We start from the raw sequence: 12,786 nt of genomic DNA on the forward strand, positions 1-12,786 counted from the left end.
CCCCATCAAACTACAAGCTAAAATCAAAATCTAGAATACTAAACCATTGAACCCACTAATAATATTGAGAATTAAAAGGGGCTCAATTTAAATACTAAAAAATGCAAGCTTAAAACATATAATTAGGCTCCTTCCAATCTACAAACAAATTTGAACCTTTTGTAGTTAGAGGAAGATTTCATAGCCTTGAAGTAAAAGTAAAGAGCAAGATTTAAGAACAAAAATGAATACTTGTATTGATATAATAAAAGTGTTTACAAATTTAGAGTGCTACTACTAGATCTACTACATAAAAAAGAGGCTACTAAAAATATGAAATCCTAGGGTTTTTGAAACATGATGAGAAGATGTGTATTTATAGGGGGAAATTAGGGTTGAGGGGGGTGTAGGTGTCCCATCTAGATGCTTCCCAAGAGAATATTCCCCTTTGATCCTTTTCTTCCATCTTTTTCTTCTTTTTGCTTTATTCTTTTATTTCTTCAAGCTTTTGCAATTTTCCTAAAAAAAAGACAAATAAACAAATAAATAAGTGAGAACAAGCAATAATTAGGCATTTAAAATATACAAAAATATGCACTTATCATAACGCATGGTGGAATAAAGATTTTTTTTACATGTTTTTTGCCATTTTTATATGTGATATTTCTTCAATTTCAATCGAGGGTTTTGGAGGGTTGTATTAATATACTATATGATTCTTGTAAATTTTAGCCTGATATTTTGAGATTGAATTCAGGAGAATTATTTATTTAACATGATAACTCATGCATGCATGTTTGCCGGATAATTAGATTTGGGGTGTGAGTGATCCACCCTCAACACAGATATGAGTTCGAGTATAGAGTATTGTTAAATACAACATGATATGATAAAGCTAGCTATCAGTGATATGGTGTAACCCGGATTGAAGAACCCGGACATACGTTGAGAACCCCGGTCCCCGGGAAACCACCAGCAACAGAGCACGATCTACCAGCCCTACGAGGACACACCGCCGGGGTAGGATACAAGACCCGGGTAACTCCTAACCACACCCCTCGACCGGGGTCCAAACATGTACCAGCCGACAGCTACTGCACGAGCCACAGACTGACACGATGAAGACAAATATAACGGTCAACTACTGGCGATAGAGACAACCCAGAGAACATTCCAAAATACTACTTCTACGCTGACACCTGGACACGTGTAGGGGATCAAACCCCTACACGTGTAGGACCAGGATCCAGGTACGCACCCCCGAACCCTAATCCTTGGCCTATAAATAGACCAAGGATCAAGAGTCTGGGGGTTATCTTAACTTCACTCTCACTATATTCATTCTCTGCACACACTTAAGCACTCAGCATACACATAAACACAAAAGCCTCCAGCCACCATGCAACCACCATACACCACCTTCACCCACCACACATAGATAACACTTTCTCTGACCTTTATCCTTCCGAAACCTACGCTTACTCTCACGCCGGAGGCGCTTTGGGGCAAAACCCCCCCGCCGGCGTTGTTTTGTAGGCTCCCATCCAGCAGCTGCACCACGGAACCACCAGTCACGGCGGAGGAAGGACCGGGATCGGAGTTTGGAGTTATCATTTGGCGCTAGAAGGAGGGGAAGGTGTCCTCTGTCCTGTGGTCACGGTGCCACTGGACTCATCTCCTTCAACAAACCCCCGAAACGGGGGTCCAAACACACCAGTAAGCTTTCATAAAACACCCAGCTCCTTGAAACCTTCAATCATGATTTTTCTTGATGTGTGCATGATAGCAAACCCTGCCTGAGCAAAACCCTAATCTTGTCTGTAGCACATAAAATCTTTTTGTCTCACACCTGGTCACATTTTGTCACTTAACTACTTATAGTATTTCTGAAAATAGTAAGTTGACTACCTGTACACACTATTTCTGTCACCCTGTCACTATCTATACTATTTGTGGGCACTACCACCTAAACAGCAACCATATACCCTGTGTGAGTTCTTGAAACCATGGCGAAAAGGACACGCTCCCACCTGGGTCTTCCCCAGAACCCGGACAACCCTCAGACAGACCAGGACAACCCGAACCAGGATCATGCCTCAGGACCCCTTTTCACCCATGTGAACCCGGACGAGAACCAAGCAATCAACCCCAATGACGCCCGGGTCACGATCGAAGCGAACCAGTACAAGTACACCGACGTCCCGATCACCACCCTCCACCTGTCCCAGCTCACCAATGTAGAGTTGGCCGAGGCCATCCGGCAGTACCATGATCGCCGGGAAAGCAACCGCAGACTTGAGGACATCGGTGAGTCTGAGGACTCCGGGAACAGCCGTCAATCCCGGGGTTCCGTCTTTGACCGGATCGGAGACAAAGCAAAGAAAAAGAAACAAAAGGAAAGTGAGGAAACCCGGCTGAAGATCTTAGCTGAAAGGAAAGAACAAATCCGGAAAGAGGAAGAAGAAAAACTTGAGCAAAAAATCGCCCTCCGGATTCAACTCGAAGAGGAAAAGTTGACAAAAGGATCCCGGTCCAAGCGATACCGGAAGGAGACAACACCCGAACTCATCTCTGATGAAGAGGATGAGAGACCAGGGCAAACCAACTTGAGAGACATGATCAATGAACTCAACCGGAAAATCGGAAATGATGCCGGGCTTGAAATTGGGGGAACCCTGACTCCCTTCAGCCACTCCTTGGAATCCATACCCCGACAGAAGGGTATGAAACACTACAACTTTGAATCTTTCAATGGACTGGGAGACCCGGAGGAACACCTGCACTACTTTGAACAGATAGCCCTGATCTACTACTACAATGATCTGACCAAGTGCCGCTTCTTCGCATCCACATTCAAGGGGGGGGCCCAGAGATGGTTCAGCCGGATCCCCTCCCGGAGCATCGGGTCCTGGAAAGATTTCAGGGAAGCCTTCCTCAGAAGGTTTCGAGCAAACAAGACACATGAGCTTCATATGTGTCACCTGGAAACGGTTCGTCAGTATGACAATGAGGCACTCTCAGATTACATGAAACGTTTCCAGGAAGCAATCAACAAAATCTCCAACCTGGACGAGCGTGAGGCTTTGAGCATATTCCGAAGGAACCTAGACCCGGAACAAAACGAGAGATATGTGGTCGAGCTGATCAACAAGGAACCCCAGAGCCTGGCAGCTGCCTACGCCATGGCTGCCAAATTCATCAAGGAAACTGATGTACTCCAAGCCATGAGAATGACCCGACAGGGTAGCTCGAAAGGAAAGCAAGTAGAGGATAGACCCCGGAAAGAATATCACCAGGACAAGAAATTCAAACCAGACAGACAGACAAACTTCATCCAGCAATCAGGTTCCAAGAGGACCAGCCAACAAGGATCCGGGTCCAGAAGTGACCCCGGTCCGAACAAAGCAGCCAGGGAACCAAAACCAGAGCCCGAGTGGACTCCTCTAAACAGACCCCGGGAGGACATACTCAAAGAGGTCCGGGACAAACCCTTCTACTACCCACCAAAACCCATGCAAACTCCTCCTGAAAGCAGACCTACCAACAGACACTGTGACTACCATGGTACCCATGGTCATAAAACTGAGAATTGCATATCCCTCAAGTACTTCATTGAAGAGCAAATCAGTAAAGGAAACATGGGGCAATATATATCCCGGAATACAGCCGACAAAACAGGGGGATCCGGGAAACAGAAAAACATCGTCAACGTAGTGCTGGGAGGATCCTGTTCACCTCCCCCTAGCCCGGGCTCCTGTCAAGAAGTGATGTCCATCCAAACCTTCCCCGAACAAGTAATTTCCTTCAGCAACAAGGACTTTGAAGGAGTCACCCGGGGTCACAATCAAGCCCTGGTAGTGACCCTTGACATGGCCGAAAATGAAGTAAGGAGGATCCTGGTGGACAACGGCTCCTCGGCCAACATCTTGTTCAAACACACCATGGACCGAATGGAGCTCGGGAGTATCCGGATGAACGACTACAGGGAGGATCCTCTATATGGGTTCGGGAACAGCATCGTCCCGGTCCTCGGCACGCTTTACCTCCCTGTCCGATTTGGGACTCCCCCGAACCAAGTCACCCATACTATCAAATTCTATGTCACAGATACACCCTCGCCTTACAATGTGATCATTGGCCGCCCAGGCCTGAACAAGATTGAAGCTATCACATCCATTCCACACCTGAAGTTCAAATTCCCAACCCCGTTCGGGGTAGGAGAAGTCAAAGGAGACTCGGCAACAGCCGGGGTATGTTATAGCCAAGCCTTGGTCATGGCGGAAACACACCTGGACAACAAGAGAAAGGCAACCGTCTTTCAAAAACAGAAAAGCAACAAGAAGCACCGACCTTACCCAAAAACCAAAGGTGAAATACAAGTGATCGAACTTGACCCGGGTAACATCAACCCGGGAGCGACCAACCCTGATCCTAGACAAAACAACCAGAAAGCAACCATGAGCTCAGCTCAAAATTTTGTTGAAAAGAACACTGACGCCCGGATCCAACAAATGATCTCGGCACAAGAATTGACCAAGGTCGAAGCCGCAGTAGAGACCGAGTTGGTCCTAATCGAGAAAAACAACCCGGCAAGAAAAGTCAAGATTGGAAAAGGCCTGGACACCGTTTTCAAAGAAGAACTTATCCAACTACTCCGGGACTACGCTGATGTCTTTGCCTGGACCCCGGACGACATGCCCGGGTTGGATGAATCACTGGCAATGCACAGCCTTGATGTCGATCCCAAAAAGAAGCCTGTTAAACAAAAACGAAGAAATTTCGCCCCGGAAAGGCAGAAGGCAATAGACGAGGAAGTTGGGAAGTTAATGAAAGCAGACATCATTTGTGAAATCAAATACCCGGATTGGCTAGCCAATGTGGTCATGGTCAAGAAAGCGAATGGAAAGTGGAGAATGTGCGTCGACTACACAGATTTGAATGCAGCATGCCCGAAGGACCCTTATCCTCTTCCAAGTATTGATCAGCTTATTGATGCCACATCAGGACACCTGATGTTAAGTTTCATGGATGCCTTCTCCGGGTACAACCAGGTTAAGATGAACCCAGCAGACATAGCCAAAACAGCCTTCATAACCCATCGGGCAGTGTATGCCTACAAACTAATGCCGTTCGGGTTAAGGAATGCAGGGTCCACATACCAGAAAGCCATGAATGAAATTTTCAAAGACCAACTTGGAAGGAACTTAGAATGCTATGTCGACGATATAATCTCCAAATCCACTTCAGTCCCGGGTCACATTTCAGATCTCAGAGAATGTTTTGAGAACATGAGAAGGACCAAGCTAAAGCTCAACCCGGACAAATGCACCTTTGGGGTAGAAGCTGGAAAATTTTTGGGTTTTATGGTAAGCAACCGGGGTATCGAAGCCAACCCGGAGAAGATCAAAGCTGTACAAGAGATGCAACCACCTCGGACTCAGAGGGAAGTCCAAAAGCTAGCAGGCTCCTTAGCGGCACTTCGAAGGTTTGTCTCCAAACTCGCTGAACGATGTCTACCCTTCTTTGAGTTGTTAAAAGGGGCAAAAAACCAGAAATTGGTAGAATGGAGCCCGGATTGCCAAAAGGCCCTTGATGAGATCAAAGCATACCTGTCCAAGCCCCCAATCCTGACAAAAGCTTTACCCGGAGAACCTCTCTACCTATACCTGTCAGCCGGTCCCTTTGCCGTCGGGGCAGCCTTAATCAGGGAAGAAGCCGGGCAGCAGAAGCCCGTCTACTATGTCAGCCAGGTCCTCAAAGATGCGGAGACCAGATACCCCAACTTGGAGAAATTTGCTTTCGCACTGATCACCGCATCCAGAAAACTCAGACATTATTTCCAAGGCAGAGAGATCAGGATTGTCACAGACCAACCTCTAAGGAAAATCATTCACAAACCTGACATCTCCGGAAGACTAGTGAATTGGGCAATCGAACTTAGCCAGTTCAGCCTAACTTTCCTACCCCGGACAGCAGTCAAAGCCCAGGTCTTGGCGGACTTCGTAGTGGAGTGCAACTTCCCAGAAAATCAAACAACTCCCATGGAAACCGAACCTGAAGCCCCGGTAGAGTCTAACCCGGGGTCTTGGATACTCCATGTCGACGGTTCCTCAACAACCGAAAGGTCAGGAGCCGGGATAATCCTGAAGAGCCCGGATGGGTTCACCATCAAAACAGCAATATCTTTCAACTTCGCGGCAACCAACAATCAAGCAGAGTATGAAGCCCTATTAGCGGGGTTGAAGTTGGTCCGGACCTTGTCAATCCGGAACCTCACCATCTACAGCGATTCCCAGATCGTGGTCAGACAGACCAATGGGGAATACCTTGCCAAAGACCCGATCCTGACCAAGTATCAAGCCTTGGTAAAAAGCTACCTTACCCTGATCCCCGGGTGCAAAGTTTTGCAAGTTAACAGAGAAGAAAATGCTGAAGCGGACAACCTCTCCAGGTTGGTCCAAAATTCGGCGGATCTGGACAGCTCAGTCTATTTCGAAGAGTTGCACAAGCCAACAATAGAGCACGAAGAAATCTTCGAAATCAACAACGACCCTACATGGATGACTCCCCTGATCAACTACATAGAGAAGGGAGAGTTATCCGAAGACAAGGGGAAAGCACAACGGCTGAAGGCTAAGGCGGCCAAATTTTTTGTCGAAGGAGGAACACTCTTCCGCCGGACCTACTCATCCCCAATCCTGAAATGCATAGGTCCGGAGGAGGCCGAATATTGTCTAAGAGAAGTTCACGAAGGGATCTGTGGAGATCACATGTCGGCAAAAGGCCTGGCATATAAAATCATCCGGCAAGGCTACTATTGGCCAACTATCCACCAGGATGCCATGGAGTTTGTGAAAAAATGCAAGAACTGTCAGCTATTCAGCAACGTGCCCCGGGTAAGCCCTGTCCTACCCTCCTCAGTTCTATCCCCGATCCCATTTGCTGTATGGGGAATAGACATCATGGGACCCTTTCCCCGGGCTAAAGGAGACCTCAGATACTTGCTCGTCTCCATCGATTATATGACTAAGTGGGTCGAGGCCAAGGCAATGAGAACAATCAATCAACAAGACGTCATCCGGTTCATGGACAACATCCTGATGAGATTCGGGTTACCAAGAGTCCTGGTCTCAGATAATGGACCCCAGTTCATAGGGTCGGATTTTGAAAGCTACCTGGCTGAAAGAGGCATCAAGCACAAGAAGTCTTCAGTCGCCTATCCTCAAGGAAATGGCCAGGTAGAGGTCACCAACCGGATCCTCCTGAGAGGAATTGAAAAGAGGCTAGAAGAAAGCAAGAGCAAATGGCCAGAAGAATTACCACATGTTCTGTGGTCATACCGAACCAGTCCCCGGACAAGCACCGGAGAAACTCCTTTCAAATTGGCCTATGGAACTGAGGCAATGCTCCCAATCGAAGTCGGGTCACCTTCCCACAGAGCGATCAACTTTGATGAAATTGCGAATGAAGAAGGACTCCGGGTCAACCTAGACTTGGTAGACGAGGTCCGAGATCAAGCAGTCGCAAGGATGGAAAAGTACAAAGAGAAGACCCGGGATCACTTCAGCAAAAAATCCCGGGTTAAGAATTTCCAAACAGGAGACCTGGTCCTACGAGACACCGAAGCCTCTGATCCAACCAACACTGGCAAGTTGATGCCTAAGTGGGAAGGCCCCTACAAAGTCAAAGAAGTCCTAAGGCCGGGCACCTACAAATTGGAGCATATGGACGGGTCAGAAGTATCCAACACCTGGCATGGTCTTAGGTTGAGGAAGTTCTATCAGTAAAATCAACAAGAAGGAAGGATCCTAGAAGACAGCAATATATCCCTAAAGAGCAATCATGTACTTTTGATCACTATCAAAGCTGTATAATCTTCTGAATATCAATGGAATCAATGAAGTATTTTGCTACTAATGATTTTCACCTGTTATCTTACTTAGAAAATTTCTAAGGCAACCAAAAACATATAAAGCAAACAACCCGGGGAAGAATTGCCCGGGTCCATCCATTTTATTTACTTAGAAAAATTTTCTAAGAGCAAACACGTATGAAGCAAACAACCCGGGTAAGAATTGCCCGGGACCATATTGCCCGGGTCCATCCATTTTATTTACTTAGAAAAATTTTCTAAGTGCAAACACGTATGAAGCAAACAACCCGGGTAAGAATTGCCCGGGACCATCCATTTTATTTACTTAGAAAAATTCTCTAAGTGCAAACATGTATAAAGCAGTCAACCCGGGCAAGAATTGCCCGGGTCCATCCATTTTTATTTACTTAGAAAAATTTTTTAAGTACAAACACATATGAAGCAAACAACCCGGGGAAGAATTGCCCGGGTCCATCCATTTTATTTACTCAGAAAAATTCTCTAAGTGCAAACATGTATAAAGCAGTCAACCCGGGTCCACCTGATCATATTACTTAGAAAAATTTCTAAGATTTTTCTAAGTATAAATCTATTCTAAGCAATCAACCCGGGTAAGCATTACCCGAGTACACCTGTATTATCCCCACCTGGATAAAACAATGTACAAAGCAAACGAAAGCATTCACAAACAAATATGACAAGAAAATATTTGATAAGAATCAGCAAGAACAACCATCCATAAATCCGGGTCTACATAAACCCCAGACATACACCCAAATCCAGATCCAACGAATTTAGTCTTACAAAAACATTGTTCTTGAATCAAAATATGAACAAACTAGAAAGAGAAGGAAATCAGGCAGCAGGAGTCTCGTCACCCCGGGTCTCGTCAGCAGGAGTCCCATCAACCGGTTCAGAATCGGAGGAAGAGCCCGGATCAGCATCAGCACCCGGATTGGCAGGAGGGAGAAAGCTAGGAGAGGGGCCTTCGTAAGGCTCCGGTTCTCCTTTCCCAGCCTTGATCTCATCCTTAGCAGCAAGATAGAGCTCTATAAAACTCTGCAAGGAAGCCTCCGGGTCAGTCTTGATGTGCCGCTCGGCAACATGCCAACACCGGACAACTTCAAGAGCTCCAGCGGCGGCCAAGGCATCCGCATAAGCAGAGGACTTCTGGAATTCTGCAATAACCTTCTCCGGTTCCTCTCTCCCTTCCAAGAGCCTCTTCAGATCGGCCACTTCCTTCTCCAACCCGGTGACTTTCTTCTCAGCACTATCAGCCCGGGTACCAGCATCTTTAATCTTCTGACCCAGTTCAGCTTCTTTCCGGATCTCAGCCTCCTTGATCTTAGAGGCCATCCCGGCCTCCAAGGCCTCCCGGGCTGATTTCTCCACATCAAGATCCTTCTCCAGCTTTGTGACCCGAGCAAGGCTTTTCACGGAAAGATCCCTCTCCTGCTTCAAACTGTTTAAGGCATGGGTATTGAACCCGGCCAGACGACCACCAAGCTAAAAAAAAAAGTAGAATACCGGGGTCAATAAAACCAGAAAATTAAGAAAATGAAGAAGGAAGGCAAAGGACAAGAAAAAAGAAAGAGAGAGGAGTCGGATTGTAAGATACCTGACCCCACAAGTTCCCGATTTCTTTGAAATTGGTGGCGAGACCCTCATCCTCCATCATCTCCCAGTCTTGGTCAGAAGGAAGTTCGGACATCAACCCGAGCACTTTCTTAACCGGGTACTTGCCAAACTTAGGAGCCGGCCGGGAACCGCCCCCAACCTCGACCCCAAAATCCACAACCTCCATAGCTGCCTTACCCGGATCCTCCACCGTCATATCAATGACTTCCCTTTCGGAAGAATCAGCATCAGTCTTCTTCCTCTTTCTTTTTGGCCCCTGATCCGGGCTCTCCACCTCTTCAGCATCAGCGATCAACTCCGGATCCGGAGTTGCACCCAGGTTAGCACTGGAATGCCCAGTACCCTCCGTCCCTTGACGGGAAGACCCGGACTCCCCTCTCTTCGACCCGGACTCCCCTTTCTTCGAGTCCCCTTTCTTCCCTGATTTCTTCTTCGGTTGAGGCTTCGGGGCCACATGCACGCCTCCCAAATTCCGAAGAGCAGAAGCAAAAGAATCTTTCGCAGACATAATAGCCCAAAGATCCGGATCAAAGTATGGAAGACCTGACAAAAAGAAGAGCACCCGGGTCAAAAATAAGCAAACAGGGATATAAAGGCAACAATATCATACTAAGGAAACATGACTAGAGGAACAGGCAAGTTACAAACAGAAGGACCCGGACAAGACACTACAAAAGCAAAGTAAGAAAGCGATAAGAGAAGACAACTCACAACCACCCTCGTGCAGCTTATCATGCTGCATAAATGTGTCCCGGGTTAATTGGAACCCGATGCAAGTACAGAATTCGACCAACTGCGCCCGGAACTCCCCATCAGCACCCGGGGCACCGAAGTCGGTCCTCACCTTCTTATCGTCAGTTTCTATATAAGGCATGAAGGACAGATCCAAACCCTTAAGCATAAGCACTTCACCATTCCACAGCTTCAGCGAACTTTGGTGGATTACCGGACTCACGAGCCCGGACCCCAGGCCACACTCCTTTGAACGGAAACGAAGCTCGTACAAAGGTTTCACCCCGGACTTTTTGAATTGAAACAGAACATGGAACAGCTTCAACGTCGGATAATAGTTCATCTTATTGCACGCCCACAAGAACCAGGTCATCCATTTGACCGCGTTCGGCGTCAGCTGCATCGGAGAAATCTTCCACTCGTACTTGCACAAATGCTTGAAAAAAATGTGCCACCGGGGGTTCCAGCCGGATCGAAGGTGCTCCATCCATACCGGAACAAAACCATCTTCGGGCCGATGATATATCATCTCCCCGGGCTCAGGCCACCTCCACTCGACTTCGGGAGGAAGCTGAAAAGCTGCCCGGATCATCCGGTCAGCCATATCCGGAGCCATCTCTTTGATATAACTCCTCACCGGGAACGGAGCCCGGATCCCAGGAAACTCTCGGAACATCTCATCGAATTTCTCTTTATTATAAGGGGCCAATTTCCCGTTCGGGTGTTTGGATCTATAAAACCCCGACATATTAACATAAAAACCCTTCTCTTCGACAAGAGGGCCCTTAGTGATGAAGAACGATTTGCTATCACCCCAAATACCCTCCGGGGTCATAATAACTTGTCGCCCGACCGACACCACCACCTTCTGGCGTGCAGAAACCACCCCGGACTCCTCAACCTCACGATCGGCCATCCTTACCCGGGCACGATGAGCAAGTGAGCGGACTTCGTCGGACTCAGAATCACCCGAAAATTCCCCGGGTACTGCCGAATATGCAACAATTTCTTGCCTCGGCCTTTTAGCAGCACGGACCCGGGCACGATAAGCAAGGACGCGAGGCCCGTCGGACTCACTATCACTAGAAGACTCCCCAGAAGATAGGGAACGAGAAGCAACCTCTTGTCTTGGTCGCTCGGGGATCCGGACCATGGACCTAAACAAAGAAACAACCCGGGTCAATTTTAAGAGTTCAAAGATTGTTCCACGTTTTATTAAGGTCCGGATCCCATCCTAAATCTACGTGAAGAATACCAACCAGAAAGAAGCACTCAAGCACATCCTATAAACCAACCCGGGTCCTCTCCTTTTTCAGATTTATGTGGGAGATGAATACTACATATTAAAAAGCACACCCGGGTCCTATATACATACTACAGCACAAAAAAGCTTTCCCAAGTACAAAACAAAACACCCTAAATCTACCCAACCCGGGCAGGAGGATCGAACCCGGGTTCAGTTCAAATAACCCCAAAGCAACCATGCCCCAAACTTACCCTACCCGGGCATGATTATCCCGCCCGGGCCCAGTTCAAAAACCAAAAGCCACAAACAGTTTCATAAACATTTCAAAACAAAAACCAAGATCAAAACCCAAGCCCTTACAGTTATACACATACAGATACATATACACGACCAAGAACTTTCAAACAAAGATTCAAACTAAAACCCAGATTCCCGAGAAAACACAACCCCAAACCAAGCGCAAACATCGAAACCATTTCGGATTAAAAACACAAAAGCTACGAAACATTACATAACCACAACAAACACAAAACATGGCATACGAGCGAAGCACTAACGGAATTCGAAAACTACGAGTGCAATATCAAGCACACATCAAAGCAACACAATATGGAAAGAAGAAGCAAGAGCGGGTCACTTACTAGGTACGAAAGCGGAGGAGAGAAACAAAAAACTGCAAGCACCAACCGACGAAAATTCCGGCGAGAAATGAAGCACGAAGCACGAACGAGCGGTTTCGAAAAGAAAACAGAGAAAAACGAAGAAGCAAAAGTAAAAAATAAAAAGCATGAAGGAAGCCCGTACTTATAGTCACATCTTGTGACACGTGGCAATCTCCCATTCGACAAAATAAGTAATTACGGCTGTAATTATTACAAACCCCTCAAAAGACGTGCCTTTTCAAGTTTCAAGATAAAGAAACGGTTCAGACAGAAACCTTTTGAAATTCCTCGGGGAGAGCTGCCGATTCGCTTACTCTAGACCCGGGTATCATCACCGTACCCGGACCCACTTGCCAACCAGGACAAGGGAATAGAGCACCGCCGATACCCGAGTCCAGGGCAAAGCACAACCTATATCCGGGTTCACCCAGTCAGAGCGGCTTCGGCAAAGCTCCCACCTCCATCTCAACCTGGATCTATCCGGGCAGGGGGGCAAACACAAACCTCCACATCTACCCGGATCCACTCAGCCGAAGGAGCAAAAGCAAAAACTCCACTTACTCCCTCACATAGAGAATCTATATAAGGGAGTGGGGGGCAAATGATATGGTGTAACCCGGATTGAAGAACCCGGACATACGTTGAGAACCCCGGTC

Source organism: Daucus carota, chromosome 1 (assembly GCF_001625215.2).
Source record: "Daucus carota subsp. sativus chromosome 1, DH1 v3.0, whole genome shotgun sequence".
Lineage (NCBI taxonomy): Eukaryota > Viridiplantae > Streptophyta > Magnoliopsida > Apiales > Apiaceae > Daucus > Daucus carota.